This window comes from Ranitomeya variabilis, chromosome 2, assembly GCF_051348905.1.
Source record: "Ranitomeya variabilis isolate aRanVar5 chromosome 2, aRanVar5.hap1, whole genome shotgun sequence".
NCBI classification, from domain to species: Eukaryota; Metazoa; Chordata; class Amphibia; order Anura; family Dendrobatidae; genus Ranitomeya; species Ranitomeya variabilis.
This window is the reverse complement of record NC_135233.1, coordinates 194416875-194441068: the sequence shown is the minus strand read 5'-3', so window position 1 is coordinate 194441068 and position 24194 is coordinate 194416875. Positions and strand designations below refer to the sequence as shown.

The following is a 24194-nucleotide window of genomic DNA, read 5'->3' as shown; positions in this document are numbered from 1 at the left end:
ATCAGCCAGAGCCACCGGACTACTACCACTAATATCCCACATCATCCCATCAGCCAGAGCCACTGGACTACTACCCCTAATATCCCACATCATCCCATCAGCCAGAGCCACCGGACTACTACCCCTAATATCCCACATTATCCCATCAGCCAGAGCCACAGGACTACTACCCCTAATATCCCAATCATCCCATCAGCCAGAGCCACCGGACTACTACCCCTAATATCCCACATCATCCCATCAGCCAGAGCCACTGGACTACTACCCCTAATATCCCACGTCATCCCATCAGCCAAAGCCACTGGACTACTACCCCTAATATCACACATCATCCCGTCAGAGCCACCGGACTACTACCACTAATATCCCAATCATCCCATCAGCCAGAGCCATTGAACTACTACCCCTAATATCCCACATCATCCCATCAGCCAGAGCACCGGACTACTACCCCTAATATCCCACATCATCCCATCAGCCAGAGCCACTGGACTACTACCCCTAATATCCCACATCATCCCGTCAGCCAGAGCCACCGGACTACTACCCCTAATATCCCACATCATCCCATCAGAGCCACCGGACTACTACCCCTAATATCCCACATCATCCTGTCAGCCAGAGCCACCAGACTACTACCCCTAATATCCCACATCATCCCATCAGAGCCACCGGACTTCTAACCCTAATATCCCACATCATCCCATCAGAGCCACCAGACTACTACCCCTAATATCCCACATCATCCTGTCAGCCAGAGCCACCAGACTACTACCCCTAATATCCCACATCATCCCATCAGAGCCACCGGACTACTACCCCTAATATCCCACATCATCCCATCAGAGCCACCAGACTACTACCCCTAATATCCCACATCATCCCATCAGAGCCACCGGACTACTACCCCTAATATCCCACATCATCCCGTCAGAGCCACCGGACTACTACCCCTAATATCCCACATCATCCCGTCAGAGCCACCGGACTACTACCCCTAATATCCCACATCATCCTGTCAGAGCCACCGGACTACTACCCCTAATATCCCACATCATCCCGTCAGAGCCACCGGACTACTACCCCTAATATCCCATCAGCCAGAGCCACCGGACTACTACCCCTAATATCCCACATCATCCCGTCAGAGCCACCGGACTACTACCCCTAATATCCCACATCATCCTGTCAGAGCCACCGGACTACTACCCCTAATATCCCACATCATCCCGTCAGAGCCACCGGACTACTACCCCTAATATCCCATCAGCCAGAGCCACCGGACTACTACCACTAATGTCCCAATCATCCCATCAGCCAGAGCCACCGACTACCCCTCATATCCCACATCATCCGGACAGACAACATTGTCAGGTTGGCGCTGTTAACCAACTGAAATGATACCTGGGTTGGAGAAATCTGTCTTGTTTTTCTTTTTTAATGTGTTTGACGGTTTAGGTTAATGAGATGCTTCATGCCGGACAAAGAGAAGTTCCTGATTCTGGGCCCCTGCAGTCTGTGGCAGAGGGTGGTCTGTGTCGGCACGGTAATAAATTGTGTTATTTCCCGCTTTACAGAAGGACGATAACACCATAGAAATGATAAGACTAATAGGCCTCAGGTACCACAACTGTCTACAAGGAAAACTGCTGCTCATAGCAACCAATCATAGCTCAGCTTCTTTTAAACAGCTCTGGTGAAATGAAAGATGATTAGTGATTGGTTGCTATGTGGAGTGGGCGTGGCTGATACACACACATACATACACTGATATTTATATACAGGGTGGGCCATGTATATGGATACACCTATATAAAATGGGAATGGTTGGTGATATCAACTTCCTGCTTGTGGCACATTAGTATATGGGAGGGGGAAAACTTTTCAAGATGGGTGGTGACCATGGTGACCATGGCGGCCATTTTGGATCCAACTTTATTTTTTCCAATGGGAAGAGGGTCATGTGACACATGAAACTTATTGAGAATTTCACAAGAAAAACAATGTAGTGTGTGGTTTTAATGTAACTTTATTCTTTCATGAGTTATTTACAAGTTTCTCTATGTTTACACCCATTGACATGTTGCAGTGGTTAACACGTGATGAGCGGATAGAAATTGTGTTGATGTCTGGTGAATGCAGTACCCGGGTCATTGCAGCAGATTTCAATGTAAGATGCCTTACGCAAGAAAACTGTCACCATTCCAATGTTATTTAGGTGTACCCATATAAATGGCCCACCAAAAAGTTCACCTCATCACTGAACATAATGTTCTGTGTAAACTGAGGGTCCTGTTCCAATTTTTGTTTTGCCCATTCTCCAAATTCAGAGCACCGATCTGGCATCAGTCGAACATCCCTCCGTTGGATATTAGCTACTCACAAATGGCACCCTTACAAAATCCAGCTGCTGCAACATCTCAGCGAGGATGACCCAGATCGGAGCGCTGAATTTGCAGAATGGGCAAAACAAAAATTGGAACAGGAACCTCAGTTTACACAGAGTTCAGTGATGAGGCAAACTTTTTTTTTGCTCGCCTGTGCGCTGCTACTGGTTGGCGCCAAACTCCTTGCTGCTGCGCACGCTTTTCCTTTTATGTCACCCTGCCTCCCTGGGTCATCAGGTTGGTCCGGCTCCTCATTTCTTCCCCCAGGAAACAGGGGACGCAGCCTTAACAGTTTTGGACCCGGCAAGCAGGTACCCGTAGCCCGGTCTTCCTCCTTACACAAGCAAGAAGTGCCAAAAAATAGGGATTTAGAGAGACTAAGATACATCTTGCATTAGGCTACTTTCACATTTCTGTCGGTACGGGCCTGTCGCAATGCGTCGGGCCGACGTACCGACGGAACCTGTGAAATTACTGCAAGACGTGGGCAGCGGATGCAGTTTTACAACGCATCCGCTGCCCATTCAGCAGTCCGGGGAGGAGGGGGCGGAGTTTCGGCCGCATGCACAGTCGAAAATGGCGGATGCGTCGCACAAAAAAAGTTACATGGAACTTTTTTTGTGCCGACGGTCCGCCAAAACACGACGCATCCGTCGCACGACGGATGCGACGTGTGGCAATCCGTTGCATTGCGTCGCTAATGCAAGTCTATGGAGAAAAAACGCATCCTGTGGGCAACTTTGCAGGATGCGTTTTTTCTCCAAAACGACGCATTGCGACGTATGTCACACGACGCTAGTGTGAAAGTAGCCTAAGACATAAAGGAGGGCCTCATACGCATTCTGTTCATATTTTCATGTAGTTGTACTACTAGATTCATAAAGACTATCCACTAAGTGGAAAGCCTGCCACAAATTTCAAGCAGGGTCATCCATACACCCTTGAAAACACAACTATAGTACCTCATTCAAATATTGGGAACAAAGTGTAGTTGTGGTACTTTTACAGTCATAAAAGCTCTGCACAGATCAAAGCCTGGCAAAGATTCTAAGCAGGGTCATTCATACACCCTTGAAGGCACCAAATGGAGAGCCTCATTAAAAAAAATAAGAAAGTGTAGTTGTGGCATTTCTACACTCCTAGAGGCTTTGCACACAGTTCAAAGCCATGAAAAAATGATAAGGAAGGTAATACAGTCATTCATAGGCCCTTGAAGGCACCAATTTGCAACCCTTATTAATATATTTTTAAAGTGTAGTTGATGTACTCTTACAATCATAAAGACTGTAGGCATTTCAGGACTAACTGGACATGTCTGCAATGATCCTCCAAGGAATCTGGAAATATGAGAATGTCATCGAGAAAAGAAAGAACAAATCAATCCAAGAAATCTCAAAAAACATAATTAATGAAGTGCTAAAATGTGGCAGGGGCATTGCTAAGGCCGAAAGGCATAACTAGGTATTCAAAATGTCCATATCTAGTTCTAAAGGCAGTTTTCCACTCATCTCCTTGGCGAATTCGTATGATATTATAAGACCCTCTTAGATCAAGTTTGGTAAACATCTTGGCAGAACACATTCTCTCCAGCAACTCAGAAATTAAGGGGAGTGGGTAGCGATTTTTAATGGTAATCTTATTTATTTCTCTATAATCAATACATGGCCATAGGGTTGAGTCCTTCTTTTCTCTAAATTTTCATCTAGGTATTCCTTTAGTACTTAATTTTGGCTCAGAAAGATTATAAGTTTGCCCAAACGGAATGAATGCTCAGGAAGTAATTCAGTGGGACATTCGTAAGAACGGTGAGGAGGCAGTTGATCGACTTTCTTCTTACTGCAGACCTCACTGAACTGCTGGTACTGAGGTGGTAGTTTATCATAATTCTGATGAGAAATCTCGGTTACTTGAATTTGTTTGAGAACAGATAAATTAGCATGGCAATCGTCCTTACAGTATTCAGAGGAAAGGTAATGGTCCTCAATAAACAGTTGGTAGACGGGTTATGGATTGAAAACCAGAGAATTCCTAGAATAACTGGAAATTTTGGAGAGGAGATATCATGGAAACTAAGACCTTCATGATGATTAGGTTCAATACAGATTTCAATTGTGATTGTTTCGTGAGTGACAGGTCCAAAAGATAAAGGTGATCCATCCACAGTTTCCACATCGATTGGCACGGATTTAGTCCTACTTCCACTGTTATTATCAAGTGTAAATTGTAAGTCTATAAAATTTCCTCCTGCTCCAGAATCTAACATGGTAGAGCATTGTATATTTTGACTCCTAATTATGACCTGTATGGGAATGACAAAATGAGAAAATAGTTATTGCTCTTTACCTCTAACCTGCATTACAGATCAGATGGTCTGCATAACCGGATCTGGCCATTCAAAAAGGCCTAAATTGCTTGTGGTTTTGGCATTTGTGAAGGCTATAGTCCTTCTATTAGGACAATTAATGTCAAAATGTCCAGAGCCCCCACAATAAAGGCATGCATTTTCTATATGTCGCCTCTCCTTCTCTACTGCAGTGAGAGGTTTACGGATCACATTAATTTGGATAGGCTCAGGCACACTTTCCTTTTCCTGTTGGTTTTTTAATGCTGATTGAGTGAAGGAGTAGTTACGGTTGTTTCTAAGTACTCGCAGTCTTTCCTTTCTTCATTCAGTGAGTCTCTGATCAATTCGGATGTATAATTGAATAAAGTCCTCCAAATTATTAGGGCTCTCAACTCTTGCAAGTTCATCCTTATATAGCTCTGATAATCCTCCTCAAAATTGACTTCTCTGGGCAGCTAAATTCCATGTGGTGTCTGCCACACAGCGTTGGAATTCTGAGGTATATTCAGGTACAGAGCGCCACCCTTGATGTAGGTTATGCACCTTGGTTTTAGCTGTAGCACAACAATTCAGGTTATCAAATACTTAATCCATAGCTGTGATGAAGGAAACAAAGTCATTCAGGAAGTCAGAATTCATGGTGAAGCCCATGCAAGAGCCTTATCAGTCAGGAGATTAATGATGAAAAAAACTTTTTTCCTGTCACTGGTAAATGGAGAATATTGCATCTGGAAATAGATATGACATTGATTAAGGAATCCACAATAATGATAATGATCCCCACTGAACTTTGGGGGCAGCAGCTTGCATGCATTTGATTCTGCGCCTGAGTTGCGCAAATCCAGAAGTTGCCTCTGTAACTCAATCATTTCCTTTTGCTGACCCAACACCTGTGTTTGCAACTTAGAACATTTTTTTTTGTATGTGACACCAAAATTCTGAAATCAGCTACTTGTTGCCTGATGGTGGCTGCAATAGACTCCATTTTGTGAGTGAGATTATTCTGTTATGGACTGACCTGAGTTGGAGTAGTGATATTGCAACCACTAGGTGCAGCACCAGCAGGTAGCGTAGTCATGGAATCGCCATCAGGCCAGTAAACGCAGCAGCAGTGTAGTTGGGAGGATAAGCAGGAATCGTATTCAGGAAATAGCCAGAGGGAGGTACATGGTTGCAGAAGTAGAATGTTGAGGATAGACAGCAGGTGGGGAGAAGCTAGACTAAAGGCTGGGAGCTCAATAATTTTTCAAGGAAGGAAGTGCAGTGCCAGGTTTAAGTAGGGTGTTCAATCAGGATATCACTGGGTTGAGCCAATCAGGAACTCGGGGTGGAGACAATCAGGAACCCAGGGTGGAGACCATCAGGAACAACACAGCTACTAGTAGTAGGTAATCTGGTTTAGCAAGGAACTGTTCAGCGAGCTGAATAGCTCAGAGAGAAGAGCTGTCGCTGGTTGCACAAGAGCTGCTGGGCTCGAGTCCTAACAGCTGGGCTGGGTAGCATCTCCCTGTCTCATGTCTTCCTCCATCTCTACCTGGGACTCATGCAAAGCTTCATGTTTAATTGTCAACAGCGACTGCTAAATAGGCACAGAAGTGGGATCGATGTGCTGATTATGATGTCATCACCGCTGACCATCTATGTGGAGTTCTCAAAGTCTTGGAGAACTGCACAAATGTCAGACATCCATGCCCACTCTTCAGTTAATATGAGCGGAAGCTGACCAGAATACCAATGAGCGTGTTGGAGCTGGTATTCCACAACTGGCCTCTTCTGCTCACAAAGCCGTGCCAACATGTGTAGTGTGGATTTCCAGCCATGGTCACAGTGCACACCAGTCGTACAGCTGGCACTTGCATGTGCTGCTGTTGTACTGCCAATGCAGCTATAGCTGTAGCTGACTTGCAGGAATGAGTGTAACTTGACCAGAAGCTCTTGCAAATCTGGGTAGGTTTTCAGAAACTGCTGAACTACCAAGGTGAACACGTTGGCCAAGCATGGCACTTATGTGAGCTTGCCAAGCTGCACAGCCGCCAACAGGTTATGTCCATTATCACCCACGACCATGCCTGGTTGTAGTTTCTGCAGCGAGAGCCACAGATCTGTCTGGTCTGTTATTCCTTCCAATAGCTCTGCCAAAGGTGTGCAGTTTGTCTCCGAGACAAATTAACTGCAGCTGAGCATGTTGCTGCTTCACTGATGCAGTGTTGCAGAACTTCTAGCTTTCGGCTGATGAGGACTACGTGCTCTGAGATAAGACATCAAAGATGGAAGATGAGGAGGAGCAGGATAGGTTGCAGGAACTGGTGCAGGAGGTGGAGGAAATCCTGGAGGAAATGTAGCATCCCTAGCCACAAGCGTTTGTCCACGTATCGGTCGTTAAGTGGACAATCCCACAATCCCAGGGTGATGTTCCTGGACACATGCTGCTAAAAGGTGGGAATGCCACACCAGGAGAAATAGTGGAAGCTGGGGACTGAGTACACCCACCCACAAGCCCATTTAGCATTTTAGCTTGTGGGTGGGTGGCTGGGACCATTCTTTTTTGTTCCAAGGCCTGGGGTAGGGACAGCTGAACGCAGTGCTGGGACAACGATTTGAAAGTGCCTGAATACGGTGCTTAAAAATTTGCAAGGACAAGTGCATGGCTGGAAGTATCTGTGCCATTGCCATGGACATGAGAGTGGCAAGCACCTAGCACAGGGGAAAAGGCAGTGATGTCACCCAATAGAACCAATTGTGGACCCAAGCTTTTGGCCAACTGATTCGGGTGCTTAGATGACATGGGCCTGATCATGGTGGTGGTGGTTAGACTCTTAATGGTCAGGCTCATCTTGCCTTGGAACAGGTTGCAAATAACGATTTGGGAGACACTTAATTCTTTGACGGAGAAATCGACAAGTGTCGGTGCTATGCAAAACATTTTCCAGCCTTCACACTCTGGTCACCTCTCTGCCTCTTCCTTTCAGTTTTGGTTCTGCCAATCCCTCCCCCTCAACGCTGTTGCCCTTGCTCTGCATGCCAGCTTCCCAGGTTGGGTAAGTGACTTTGTCATCCACCACCTCATCTTCCACCGCCACACCCTGGTCCTCCTGACTTGGTATCTTAACACCAACCTTACTTACCGGTAACTGTGTCTCATCATCATCTACCTCCTTAGACAAAATATACTGTTCCCCAAAATTTTCTTCTTGTGACCATGGATGCTCTAAGTTTTGTGCATCACTAAACAGCATGTCCTCTTGTCCCTCTAGGAACATGCAGGTTGAGAGGCCACAATCAAGAAATGATGATGTAATAAAAAGCTCCTCGGAGTGTGGGATCACTAATCTCCTGGGACTCAACATGGTAGAAGGAAATAGGATCAGGGTGAGGATAAAGTGATTCAGACTCTTGAGTGGTCTGGACTAGGGTTGAGCGACCTTTAGTTTTTTAGGGTCGAGTTGGGTTTTGTGAAACCTGACTGTCTTAAAAGTCGAGTCGAGTGTAATCGGCCGACCACCGTGAAAAGTCGGGTTTCGGCCAAAACACGAAACCCAATGAAGACATTTTTTTAATATTATTTTTTAAATCTCTCTCCCTCTCTCTCTCTCTCTCTCTCCCCCTAAACGCTGATTTTCCACGCTCATTTTACACTTTGCACATCGCTGTAATGCACGCGAAAAAAAAAATGCCTGTTCTTGTGTACGCCCCCTAACACCTACGTCAGCACTCTACCGCTCCTTCATTGGCTGCAAAAATGGCGCTAAACGCGTCATACGAAACGCGACTTTCGCGCCTAGATCGCGTACCGCATGGCCGACCCCACACAGGGATCGAGTCGGGTTTCATGAGACGCCGACTTTGCCAAAAGTCGGCGACTTATGAAAATCAACAACCCGTTTCGCTCAACCCTAGTCTGGACAGTCTGGAAGACTGGGTGGTGCTGGAAGCATTATCTGCTATGTGACCGGCCACCTTTTTGCACTGCTGTGACTTCAGAAGTGGTGTCCCGTGCCTCCCTGCAGATTCGAAAGTGAAGCTATGTGTGGTGGATGGGCATATTGCTTATGCTCCAGCAACAGATGCAGTCGCACCTGCCCCACATTCTCAGAATCTGCATGCATCATTCTCACCACTTCCCCGTCCCTTACCGCATGCCTTGCACATTTTGTAATTGCTAGGTCTCTGGTAGCCAAGTTTCCTTTATTAATTGAAACTTAATTTTTTTAATAACCTGTAGCAGACCAAGAGGTTTTTAAAAATTTTAAACCACCATAATTTCACACAAAGCAGGTTATACTGTATTCATGACAATAGACAATTTTTTTAAACAAAAAAATGTGGTCACCTGTAGCAGGCTAAGAGGTTTTTACAAATTTCAAACCACCTAAATTTCACACAGAATCACATTAAACTGTATGGATGACAATAGTCAACTTTTGGATCAAAAAAATTTGGTCACCTGGAGCAGGCCAAGTGGTTTTAAAAAATTTAAATCCCCCATAATTTCACACAAAGCACGTTAAACTGTATGGATGACAAAAAAAAAAAAATTGGTTACCTGCAACAGCTATATATTTTTAGCAACAAACTGCAAAACCCTAAGCCCTGACTAGAGGCTGTATTTAGCCATTCTCAATGCTCCAGCTGTCCCAAGGCTAATGCAGTATGTATCGTATAGAAACAGCAAAGCACAAGATTAGACATTAGAAGGACTTTTACTCTGATGGTTCAGCAAAGTATCACCACTAGAGGACTGTCATTCCTAAAACTGTGCACACAGGCCTGGACAGCTGCTCTCTACCTCTAATAAAAAGTGTCCGTGAGCTGTGCAATGGCCGAGCGCAGCAGTTCCATTACCTTTATAACCTCTTATGAGGTAGTGCGGCCAATCAATCACAGTAATGCCACTACCAAGATGGCTACAGCATTATAGTGGCTGGCAGGCAATCCCTGCATTTTTATTGGCTGTGTAACATGTGTGAAACATTAAGGGTGGGGATTTGAGTATTCATTCTGAGCACCAGCCAATGCTCAATGAGTGCCAAGCACATCCTAGCACCCAAATACTTGAGTGATAGTGGAGTATCACTAAGCATGTTCGCTCATTACTAGTATGTATGTATTTTAGCTTCTGTTTGATTAAATTGGAGAAACACTTATATGATATATTAAGGTTTTTTTATGTGTACTCTGATTTATATTGGAATTGCTTTTTCAAGGATTAGCTTCTTGCAAATCTAAAGATAAGACTACAAAATTCTAATTAACAAGAATTCAACCTTAGGTAAGTGTAATTATTCACTAGATGGGTTCCCAGTTGACAGTTGACTATAAAAAGTTCTTTCTTAACAAAGAAAAACCCTTCCCGTTTCATGCTGTCAGCAATGGCACCACATGGAAGAGAAATGTCACAAGACCTGAGAAAATTAATTTCTTTAAAACATGAAGGCTGCAAGAAGATCAGCAAAACTTTACTTATCAGTCAGATACTGCAGGAAAACTGATACAAAAATTGGAAGCTGGAACTGCAACCATTTCACAGATACAACACAAACAGGAGTGTCTTTTGGTTAGAAGAGTTGAAGAAAATTGGCATTTAATTTAATTGTAGTTGTCTAAAGAAGTAGAAAGCCATACAGGTATGAGTGTTTGATACAATACAGAGTACACTGCAGAGGAATGGAGTGCATAAGTGTTGTCCCTGCAGGAAGTCTCTCCTAAATCCCAAGCACAAATAAAGGCCACCTACAATTTGTCAGGGCCCATATTGAAATAATCCAAAGACTTCTTGAACTCTATACTTTGGAGTGATGAGATGAAGATAAATGTTTTTGGAACTGATGGTATCAAAACTGTATGGCATGCAAAGAAGAATGCATGGTGCATACAGTGATACCTGGTGGTGGCAATGTCATTCTGTGGGGCACATGAGCTGCTCATGTCAGGGAGCTAAATTTCATTGATAGTATTGTAACAAGGTGGCACGGGGTGGTAATCATAGACAAGTCCACTAGGTCACAGTCAGTGAGCACCCCGGCCCCTTGAACATGAAAAGACAGTTCCAATCCCAGCCCTGGGTCACAGTGGGTTAACTCAGTCCTGCATAAAGATGAGAAAGTTCTGGTGGCTCCGACTGTGAATGAGAGAACAAAAATAATCCCCAGATCCCAACTGCAGATGAGCAGGATGCACAGATGATGCCACACCAGCTCTGGGTGATCAAAAGCCATCGGAAGGTTAGAGATTTGTGTCCTCCCGTCCAACCACCAGGTACCACTGACCTGGATGCTGGACCAGAGACCTGGGAACCTATCTGCTCATCTCTGGTCCCAACTGTCGCAGATACAGCAGACAGTCCTGGATTTGGGCCTATGTCCTGCAGTCTCAGATGCCAGCTGAATGTTCCTCACTGTCAGTGCCCCTCTGATAACTCCTCCTGCCAGGGGAGAAAAAAATGGTAAATGGGCATGGATTGGGGTGTGGCCATTGGAGTGGGCAAAATTTGTGGCCAGGGGAGCTATGCATTTGGCATGCAAAAAAATCAGTGAGCCGGAGACTGCACATCTCTAACACATGGCATCAGACGATGCTTCAAAGTTTGGCTTTGGCTCATTTTCCCCCGCATACCCCACTGACTGGGTGCAGTCCTATCACAGGTTAACTGGTGTCACAGAAAAGGAGATTCAACGCAGCCAAACTGCCAGACATCTAAGGTATTAAAGGCCTATTCCCCAAATCACTATGTGGTCTTATGAAAACGTATACATATATTTATTAATTTGTGCCAATATAAATATCTACAACATACAGTGGGTACGGAAAGTATTCAGACCTCTTTAAATTTCCCACTCTTTGCTTCATTGCAGCTATTTTGTTTCATCTTAATGAGAAAAAAAAAACAGAAATGTAGAAATTTTTGCAAATTTATTAAAATAGAAAAACTGAAATATCACATGGTTATAAGTATTCAGACCCTTTGCTCAGACACTCATATTTAAGTCACATGCTGACCATTTTCTACTGCAGGATGGGCTATGTATAAAAGGGACAGAAAGGTGAGATATACTGCAGATTTACTGTATAAAGAGGGGATAGAATGGAAAGATATACTGCAGGATGAGTTATGCATAAAGGGGACAGAAAGGAGAGATATAATGCAGGATGGGTTGTATATAGAGGGGATAGAAAGAAAAAATACAGTATACTGCAGGTAGGGCTGTATAAAGGAGGCTGGGAGGAGAGATATAATGCATCATGGGGATCTGTGTACAGAAGATTAAATTGGTTGAGCTGTGTATGTTACCTGATGCTGAGAGATCAGTGATATAAAACTGCAAATGATGCTCTACTGATGTGAATAACAAAGAATTATCTTTTATCAGAAGCATCAATGGAGTGCCATTTGCAGTTTCACATCACTGATCTGTTGGCAGCAGGTAACATACAGCTCTGCACTGCTGCTGTGGTAAGGGCCGGTTTTAGACAAAGTGGGGCCTCGGACAAAAGTTTAAAGTGAGGCCCCAAATACTCATGTATTGCAGCATGACACAGAAACATTCCTGTTGTATTTACATGCGCTGAGTTCAGGACGCTAAAAGAGCATGAGCAACAATATTGAAGTCATTCGACGCTTGTTTCCCGGCCTCTTTACATCGGCTGAGGAAGAATGATGGGGACAGAACGATCACTGATAGATCAAACTGTCCCCATACAGTATCATGTTATTGTAAGGAGGTGGCAGGTTCCCTCAGTTGCGCCCTCACCTCCTTCCGTGTGACCCCCCGTGCCCTTCATATATACAGCTTTGGCAAAAATTAAGAGACCACTGCAAAATGTTCAGTATGTCTGATTTTTCTCTTTATAGGTATATTTTTGAGTACACTGTAAATTGTTCTTTTATTCTAGAAACCGCTGACAACATGTCTCAGAATTTCCAAGCAATTTTGGGGTTTTTTTGAAAAGGAGAAATGGTCAGAATTACAAAAAAAACCCAGTGATTTTAGACCTCAAATAATGCAAAGAAAACAAGTTAATAATCATTTAGAAACAACAATACTAATGTTGTAACTCAGGAAGAGTTCAGAAATCAATATTTTGTGGAATAACCATGATTTTTGATCACAGCTTTCATGTGTCTTGGCATGCTTTCCACCAGTCTTTCACACGTCTTCTGGCGCAAAAATGTAAGCAGTTCATCTTTGTTTGATGGCTTGTGACAATCCATCATCCATTTGATTACATTCCAGAGGTTTATAAGGGGGTTCAGGTCTGGAGATTGGGCTGCCCATGACAGGGATTTGATGTGGTGGTCTCTTAATTTTTGCCAGAGCTGTATATGTTATGCAATTGAATGTACTATGTGTTTATACTATATATTATTTGGATGTTCCCTTTAATGTGCTGTGTCTGCCATATATACAATACATCTAATAGAGGCAGGGACAGCAACAGTTAATATTGTGGGCTGGGCCAGCAGCAGAAAGGGAACAGGAAACTGATGCTTCCTAGTCAGAACTACCCGGATACATTGGACAGGGCGGGCAGACATGTTTCTCAGACGGGTCACTGCCAGACGCACCCCGGACGGGAGAGGTCTGTTGCCTCAGACTTCAAGGACTCCCAGGACTCCAGAGACTCAGGAGGGGTCCTGAAGACTGCAAGCCTAAGGACTGCAACACGGGCCTCAGGATTCTGAAAGGGACCCAGCTCCTGAAGGGGTTATCCCCGATGTGTGGAATTCCACTAAACCTTGGCTGCTACAACTGATGTGAGTGCGGTTGGAAAGCGTGACAGGGAGAGAGTAGGAAAACCAGTGTTGTAGTCATGCCTTATTTCCTCATCAATGTTCAATAAAAAGTTATTTTCCCTGTTGGACAACAGCCGCCTGCCATAATCTTATTCGTCTGCACCACTGTGACTAGAGGAGAAGGTAATCTGTGGGGAAAAACTGCATCATACCCGTATTACACATATGTATACAGAGAGCATATACACACATATACAGTATGTATATGCAGCGCCCCAGAGTCCTGGTCGTTGCAGTACTGATGCTCTGCAGCTAAGGGGGGTGTAACGCCGCTGGGTTTATACCTTGTTTCTTCGGCGTTACTTTTGCATGTCTCTGCTTTAACCCTTGCTCCTCTCCCCCTAATGTGCAGGGATACTGTTGTCTGTTACCTGTATGGATTCTGCTCAGTTCCCTGCCACCGCTGCGTAGCTGTACATGTGCTGTGATGACTTTGCTCTGCTGCATGGCCACTCACATGTGCGGTCCCTGGCTGCCGCTTGGAAGCTAGCCACGGCTTGCGAGGTCCTCTGCAGCTGGTGCATGGCTTTCCGCCTGTGTCCAGGCTAGCAGCCGCTGCCAGGTGCCCTAAGCCACAGTTCCTGTGCTGTCAGTGCTGTAATGGTTTCTGTTTGTGCTTAGGGTGCGCGCGGCCACACCTACCCTGCTTTTATCAGGGTTTGAGTGTGCACCTGTGTTGCTTCCTCAGCCTATTGCTGAGGAGCAGCTCCTATATAAACTTCCTCTTTGCTGCTGGGCGTTGCCAGAGCATTGCATTGTGTTTCTGTGTCTTGCCTTGTGAGGTATCCAGCTCCCGTTCTGTCTGCAGTATGTTCTGGGAGAGCTGATGCCTGTCTCTCGCCTGTTCTGGGGGCAGAGTACCCAGATCCGCCTATCCTGGAGGCTGTATATCCAGATCTGTTTGTGTCTTGTTTACCCGCCTGTTCTGGGGGCAGAGTACCCAGATCCGCCTATCCTGGAGGCTGCATATCCAGTACCTGATCCTGTCTGAACCTGCCTGTGTTATGTTTCTGAAGTCCTATTGTGTCTGACACCCCGCACCCAGTGACTGAACTTTCCGGGCTCATCATTTAAAGATGGAGTTCGGTGTTCTTGCTGAGCTCTTACTATTCTGTGCTCAGCCTTCCATGCGGTGCTAACCCCGTCTGGCCCAGTTCCAGTCCAGCGGAGCTAGCACCATCACGCTTGAGTTCCTTCCTAGGTCTGATGCCCGGAGCCTGACGGCCATAGTTACGAACCTGATGACCTCCACTACCTGGTCCTGTGCCATCCGTGTCCCAGCCGATGACCTGGGCTGCCATGCCAGTGTCCCAGATGTCTTTCCGGTATTCCTGATTTCCAGCCTGTGTCTGATGTCCTTCCGATGTCCTGATTCCTGGGCTGCCACGCCAGTGTCCCAGTCGATGACCTGGGCTGCCACGCCAGTGTCCCAGATGTCTTTCCGGTATTCCCGATGTCCTTTCCTTGTCCGATGTCCTGATTCCCTGGGCTGCCACGCCAGTGTCCCAGCCGATGACCTGGGCTGCCACGCCAGTGTCCCAGATGTCTTTCCGGTATTCCCGATGTCCTTTCCTTGTCCGATGTCCTGATTCCCTGGGCTGCCACGCCAGTGTCCCAGCCGATGACCTGGGCTGCCACGCCAGTGTCCCAGATGTCCTGCCTGTGTCCCAGATGTCCTGCCTGTGTCCCAGATGTCCTGCCTGTGTCCCAGATGTCCTGCCTGTGTCCCAGATGTCTTGCCTGTGTCCCAGATGTCTTGCCTGTGTCCAGATGTCTTGCCTGTGTCCAGATGTCTTGCCTGTGTCCAGATGTCCACCCTGAGATGACGTCCTTCTGGGATCGGTGTCTGATGTTCTCCTGCTGAGCCTGTGCTACGCCCGAAGGCCTGAGAGAGAGGCTGTCCTAGTATGCCCGTGCCAGATGATCCAGGACTGCATCAACCCGTGATGACTCCTGCCATCGTCTGACGTCTGAGTCGTGTACCCTTCCTTGACATGTGGAATCGGGATCCTGACATCATTATGTTTTGTTATGTACTGTGCTGTCATTTAAGTAAACTTTGTTTCTTCATACCTGAAGTTGTGCGGTGTAGTCTAGTTCTGCATATCGACATCTTGTTCACATGCTCAGCTGCCACAGACCCTGCTCGCTGCCCTTTCCTAGTCTGGGTAGGTCCAGGTTACTCTATGTGGTCCAGTGGGTCCACATTGCGTTCCTTTTTGGGACGCTCGCCCATGTCGTCATGGTCTGGCGACGTGGAGGTGTCGGCTCGGCCACGTTTGCGGTCGCAGCCGCAACAGGGGGCTATGGTACATCTGATGGCACTGAAGGAGTTCACCTGACAAGGTATCACAGACACCAATACACTTCACAGTCTGGCCTCCAGGGGGAGCTAAGGGTGCTATGTATTAGGCCACTCCTCACAATCTGGTAAAACTGGGAGTTGGATAGGAAGTTAGAGAGAAGCTGACTGGGAATCGAACAGGCAACATCCTGTGGCAGAGGGTGTTGCGGGGAGAGACTCAGGGGGGTCCTTGTCAGGAGTGGGATCCTGGCAGAGGCCCAGCGAACAGAGAACGTTACGGGACCGGGCCTGCACCTGATCACGGCGGTACCCCAAGAAAGGACAAGAAGCGAGGTTTATTGTGCTGAGTGAGAAACGAGATCAACGCAACAAGGAGAAACACCAGTAGGAGTCGTGCTGTAAGACGAGGCAACATCCTACTGAGGCGCACAGCCGGTGGCCGGAACGCCGAGGAAGTATAGAGCTCCAGGCCTAACTTCAAACCTACGGCAGGACAGTCAGTTATAGGCGGGCTGTCTCACCCAAATCACCTAAGAAGACATAGGGGGCAACAACAGGAGAGGGGCGACACTAGGGTCCAGGAAGAGCTCCGAGCCTACCCGTCATACGGGTGCGTCCTAGCCATATCATCTGGGGGACGAAGAAGAACATCATAATCGAGTTGTGAGGGAACTTCAGAAACAGACACAACAGTTGTGGGGACTATCCCGTAAGCACAGCAGGGGAGGACCACAACACACAAGCGCTAGAAGGTAGGCACAGATTTCCACCTGCAAAGGGAACTCTGGAGGTGCCATCGGACCGGCCGGACTCCCACAGCCCGGTTAACCGTATTTCGGACTGAGGATCCTGAGCCTTCATTAACATGGTAAATAGACTGCAACCTGGTGTCCTCGCTTATTCACCGCGACCTGCACCACACCACAACATCATCACTCTCCACCTTCATTGGACGCCCCTCAGCAGGGTCACGGGCCGGGTCTAGCCACCGTGACAACCCCAGAACTGAGACAGAGAAGCCCGGTACCGGGTACCCCTCGGCCCTGCGGCAGTGGGGGCGCTCCAACTTGGCGTCACGAACAGGATCCTACTTAAGCCCGAGGATCGGGTCATGTGTGCCTTGGAACTGTGATTGAATTGTGCCTGGACTGTGACTTATTGCAAAGACTGTGTATTACCGCCAAAACCGCCGCCATTGTAGTACCATGTGGCGTGCAGGAAGGGTGGGGCGTGTCATCGTGGGTGTAGCCTGGAAGAGTGGCGCGAAGGTGGAACCAGCCCCTCACCGATACTACTATGTCCGGGAGATATGTCCATCAATGAGAAAGGTCCGCCTCCTAGTGTGGGATGGTGAGGGAGAGAGAGGCCGCCCTCCGGACGGGGAGGAGCAAGAACCACTGGATGCCACGAGGCAGAATCTGGTTGGCAGCATGGCGAGCGGAAGTCACCCAGGAGAGGGGGAGAAGACCCGTACCAGTCCCCGCCAATGGGAGCCGAGGGAGCTCCTACCAGGCTGCGCAGACCAGGAAATCCTCGGAGCGGAGGTGGAAGAGCTGTGCCGGCAGTTCCGGAGTCTGTGCCAGCGAGCGGCCATCGCTGGTGAGGGACCGCGTCATCACCAGGCACTGGTACCGCAACCGGCAGCAGAGGAGGCCGACGCCGAAGATGCTCCGGAAGCAGGTAAAAGCGCCGACCCTGCCGCGGCAACCGAAGAGTCCTTGCTGGTGGATGTGGACTCACCTCCCCCACAACCACCCGGATGGGTGTGTAGTCGCATTGAATGCGAGAGGCCCTGGGAAACCTTGCAGACGGCCGACAACCCCCTGCGACCCACCAAGCAGCCCGTAAATTTCCAGGGGGAGTGGGTGACCTTCAAGTGGACCCGTGCGGTCACCACCGATCTGATTGGGTTCCCAGGGGACGTCCAGTAGAAGGGGGAGAGTATCGAGGTCATCCGCCAGAGGGAATATCGCCAGCAGCTGCGCCAGCAGGAGGAGGAGTGGGCCCGCAAGAAAGAGTTACGGCGTCAGGCAGAGCGGGAAAAGGACCTTCAAGCTAAAGCCAGGGTTAGGCAAGCTGCTGAAGAGGACTGGGGCCCGCAGCGCTGTGGAGTCATCAGCACCTTCCGGCTGCAGGGAGGTTGGGGCTTTATCAAAGAGCCCGGTCTTGCGTTGGAGGTATTCGTGAACTGGCGGGATGTGGAGGCGCACCTCATCGAGGGACACCCAGGCCGGGATCTTTACCCGGGGGACCGAGTCCGGTACACCCGCCACTGGGGAGACAAAGGGTGGTATGCTTTGCATGTGCACAAACACAAGCCGGAAGTGACTGTGCCACCATCCGGCGACTCCCCGGGACCAGCGGTCATCGCTCCAATCTCCCTGTGTGCCAAATGCCTGCGGACCATCACCCCGAGGAGAACTGTGATTACACAAACCCCTATCCAGGGTGCGGACGCACTCTATGTGGTGGTAGGTGGAGGGCAGTCCTCACGGAAGCCACCCCCAGACTTGGAGGAATAAACCCCCGATACCACGAAAATGTAAATAGTTAACTGTTTGTCTTCTTGCTGCTACAACCCGATCAGGGTAACTCTTAAAGGGATCCCTTTGTTTACCCGGGATCCCTTCCTCTGCTTTGCTTTTGTTTCCTGTTTTATCATTGTTGGAAGAACTGCTGGATCATGAACACTACATGATTACAAACTCCCTGTAAATAGTTGCACCTTCTTAAAGGTGCCCTCTACTGGTTTTACAAAAAGAAGGGACTCTTTGTGAAGAAACTGTTCCTGGAGACAGCACCGGAGCCCTTGCTGTATACAAACTCGCAGCTTGAGAAGTTGCACTACCTCATAGAGACATGGTCCCTTCTTAAAGGGGACGTTCATCGATAGCACTTAGAGAATGATGATACTTTAACAGAAGAAGTAATAATGCTGACATGTAAAGTTATGTGTAGTTAGACAGTTGATTGTAAGGAATGTTTAATAATGTGTTAGAGAATGAGGACAGGAAGTGAACCCGTACGGGGTTAGTCGGTGAGTCCTCCTAGGAGCCATACAGAGATGGCTCGGTGATCCTGAACTGAGAGATGGATGATATGTTCTATACTGTGTATAGTAGCAGAAAGGCAAAAGGCCCGGGCGGAAAGGGGCGGTCCTGCAACAGAACGAGAGGCAGTAGGCCTGGGGCAGATAGACAGGGGTCCTGCAGATGTAACGATGGAAAATGAAGAAAGGTTGATTAGCCTTATAATGTTTTATAAGAAGGTCTTTAGTGGATTCAGTGTGTACATCCTTAAAGGCAATGTTAAATTATTGTTCGGAAATTGCACTAAGTAGAATGCCCGGTTGGGTAAGAGAAGTTAGTTGTATTATGTTATTTAAAAGTATTTAACCATGTTTGTAACGTTCAAGTGTTCTCACCTCCCATAAAGGGAAGCTCTGTTAAAAGTTTACTTGTTTATCGCATTTCAAAAATTGTATGTCTTTTTGCTGACATGTATTGTTGTTTCTTCCCAGTCCAGGAGTACTGGATTTAACCGGGGGGGAGTGCAGCGCCCCAGAGTCCTGGTCATTGCAGTACTGATGCTCTGCCGCTAAGGGGGGCTATGGTACGTCTGATGGCAGTGAAGGAGTTCACCTGACCAGGTATCACAGACACCAATACACTTCACAGTCTGGCCTCCAGGGGGAGCTAAGGGTGCTGTGTATTAGGCCACTCCTCACAATCTGGTAAAACTGGGGGTTGGATAGGAAGTTAGAGAGAAGCTGACTGGGAATCGAACAGGCAACATCCTGTGGCAGAGGGTGTTGCGGGGAGAGACTCAGGGGGGTCCTTGTCAGGAGTGGGATCCTGGCAGAGGCCCAGCGAACAGAGAGAACGTTACGGGACCGCGCCTGCACCTGATCGCGGCGGTACCCCAAGAAAGGACAAGAAGCGAGGTTTATTGTGCTGAGTGAGAAACGAGATCAACGCAACAAGGAGAAACACCAGTAGGAGTCGTGCTGTAAGACGAGGCAACATCCTACTGAGGCGCACAGCCGGTGGCCGGAACGCCGAGGAAGTATAGAGCTCCAGGCCTAACTTCAAACCTACGGCAGGACAGTCAGTTATAGGCGGGCTGTCTCACCCAAATCACCTAAGAAGACATAGGGGGCAACAACAGGAGAGGGGCGACACTAGGGTCCAGGAAGAGCTCCGAGCCTACCCGTCATACGGGTGCGTCCTAGCCATGTCATCTGGGGGACGAAGAAGAACATCATAATCGAGTTGTGAGGGAACTTCAGAAACAGACACAACAGTTGTGGGGACTATCCCGTAAGCACAGCAGGGGAGGACCACAACACACAAGCGCTAGAAGGTAGGCACAGATTTCCACCTGCAAAGGGAACTCTGGAGGTGCCATCGGACCGGCCGGACTCCCACAGCCCGGTTAACCGTATTTCGGACTGAGGATCCTGAGCCTTCATTAACATGGTAAATAGACTGCAACCTGGTGTCCTCGCTTATTCACAGCGACCTGCACCACACCACAACATCATCACTCTCCACCTTCATTGGACGCCCCTCAGCAGGGTCACGGGCCGGGTCTAGCCACCGTGACAACCCCAGAACTGAGACAGAGAGGCCCGGTACCGGGTACCCCTCGGCCCTGCGGCAGTGGGGGCGCTCCATATACACAGAGCACACACATATACAGTATGTATACACAGAGCACACACATATACAGTATGTTTACACAGAGCACATACACACACATATACAGTATGTATACACAGAGCACACACACATATACAGTATGTATACAACGAGCACATACACACACATATACAGTATGTATACCCAGAGCGCACACACACATATACAGTACGTATACACAGAGCACATACACACATATACAGTATGTATACACAGAGCACACACACATATACAGTATTTATACACAGAGCACACACATACACAGTATGTATACCCAGAGCGCACACATACATATACAGTATGTATACACAGAGCACATACACACATATACAGTATGTATACACAGAGCACATACACACACATATACAGTATGTATACACAGAGCACATATACACATATACAGTATGTATACACAGGGCGCGCACACACATATACAGTATTTATACGCAGAGCACACACATATACAGTATGTATACCCAGAGCGCACACACATATACAGTATGTATACACAGAGCACATACACACATATACAATATGTATACACAGAGCACATACACACATATACAGTATGTACACCCAGAGCGCACACACACATATACAGTATGTATACACAGAGCAAATACCCTCATATACAGTATGCATACAGAGCGCATACACACATACACAGTATGTATAGCCAGAGTACACACACATACAGTATGTATACACAGAGTGCACACACACACATATACAGTATGTATACCCAGAGCACACACACATACAGTATGTATACACAGAGCACATACACACACATATACAGTATGTATACACAGAGTGCATACACACACATATACAGTATATATACACAGAGCACATACACACACATATACAGTATGTATACACAGAACACACACACATATACAGTATGTATACACAGAGCACATACATATACAGTATGTATACACAGAGCGCATACACGCATATACAGTATGTATATACAGAGCACACACACATATACAGTATGTATACACAGTGGGCACACACACATACAGTATGTATACACAGAGCGCATACACGCATATACAGTATGTATACACAGAGCGCACACACACATACAGTATGTATACACAGAGCGCATACATGCATATACAGTATGTATACACAGAGCGCATACACACACATATACAGCATGTATACCCAGAGCACACACACACATATACAGTATGTATACACAGAGCACATACACACATATACAGTATGTATACACAGAACACACACATATACAGTATGTATACACAGAGCACACACATATACAGTATGTATACACAGAGCACACACACATATACAGTATGTATACACAGAGTACATACACACAAATATACAGCATGTATTCCCAGAGCACACACACACACACATATACAGTATGTATACCCAGACCACACGCACACATATACAGCATGTATACACAGAGCACACACACATATACAGTATGTTTGCACAGAGCACATGCACACACATATACAGTATGTATACAGAGAGCACATACACACACATACAGTATGTATACACAGAGCGCACATACACACATATATAGAATGTATACACAGAGCACACACACATATACATTATGTATACTGTACACAGAGCACATACACACATATACAGTATGTAAACACAGAGCGCATATACACATATACAGTATGAATACACAGAGCACATACACACATATACAGTATGAATACAAAAAGCGCATACACACATATACAGTATGTATACCCAGAGCACACACACATACAGTATGTGTGCACAGAGTGCACACACACATATACAGCATGTATACCCAGAGCACACACACATATACAGTATGTATACACAGAGCACATACACACATATACAGTATGTATACACAGAACACACACACATATACAGTATGTATACACAGAGCACACACATATAGAGTATGTATACACAGAGCGCATACATGCATATACAGTATGTATACACAGAGTACACACACATATACAGTATGTTTGCACAGAGCACATACACACACATATACAGTATGTATACAGAGAGCACATACACACATATACAGTATGTATACACAGAGCACATACACACATATACACTATGTATACACAGAGCACACACACATATACAGTATGTATACTGTACACAGAGCACATACACACATATACAGTATGTATACACAGAGCGCATACACACGTACAGTATACAGTATGAATACTAAAAGCGCATACACACATATACAGTAGGTATACCCAGAACACACACACATACAGTATGTATGCACAGAGTGCACACACACATATACAGCATGTATACCCAGAGCACACACACATATACAGTATGTATACACAGAGCACATACACACATATACAGTATGTATACACAGAACACACACACATATACAGTATGTATACACAGAGCACACACATATAGAGTATGTATACACAGAGCGCATACATGCATATACAGTATGTATACACAGAGTACACACACATATACAGTATGTTTGCACAGAGCACATACACACACATATACAGTATGTATACAGAGAGCACATACACACATATACAGTATGTATACACAGAGCACATACACACATATACACTATGTATACACAGAGCACACACACATATACAGTATGTATACTGTACACAGAGCACATACACACATATACAGTATGTATACACAGAGCGCATACACACGTACAGTATACAGTATGAATACTAAAAGCGCATACACACATATACAGTAGGTATAACCAGAACACACACACATACAGTATGTATACACAGAGCGCATACACACACATATACAGTATGTATACACATAACACACACATATACAGTATGTATACAGAGAGCACATACACACACATATACAGTATGTAAACACATAACACACACACATATACAGTATGTATACAGAGAGCATATACACACACATATACAGTATGTATAGAAAGAGCACACACACACATATACAGTATGTATACACAGAGCACACACATATACAGTATGTATACACAGAGCACATACACACACATATACAGTATGTATACAGAGACTCAGAGCACACACACATACACTATGTATACACAGAGCACATACACACACATATACAGTATCATATACTAGCGAAAAAGAAAGGAGCATGGATACTCAATACTATAAAAAAGACACTAAATTTTATTTAAACATACAAACAATGACAAATGACAGAATATGTACAAAATTTCAGCATGCGAACAGGAGGAAAAACAACCAGTACACTAAGAGATAGGGCACACTGCCAAATACGACCTGGGTAAGTCTAAAATGGTCTAACACTATATGCCTGTCATATGAGAAAATCCCAGAGGGAACAACGCCCTCTACCCATACTGCATATTCATGTCCTAGTATAGCCAACATCGTCTGACCAGTGAGAACTTACCCATAATAGATCGTGGTCTGTGTGTTGCCTTCCCACTACCCCTGACGCGCGTTTCGCACGATGGCTTTTTCAAAGGGGAGGTGACAAAGGTGTCTTACTATAGCTGCGCCTTTTATAGGAAGTCGGGCATCAGGTTTAATCGGCGCATGCGCATCCAGGTCCCGCACATAAAATAGTGCAATCTTCAATAGTGTCATTGTGCGGCGTGTGTGTGGGCGGAAAGACA

At 46.4% G+C, this 24194-nt stretch overlaps 1 protein-coding gene across 1 annotated transcript in view; it reads right to left on the bottom strand.

The window, feature by feature from the left end:
- The window catches only part of LOC143804859 (magnesium transporter NIPA2-like), a 112833-nt gene extending 111247 nt beyond the window's left edge, over nt 1–1586 (bottom strand). The window contains exon 1 of the mRNA XM_077283379.1: nt 1405–1586. The gene's annotated coding sequence lies outside the window, so the exon portion shown is untranslated. The remainder of the gene's footprint in view (nt 1–1404) is intronic.
- Nucleotides 1587–24194: the final 22608 nt, after the last annotated feature.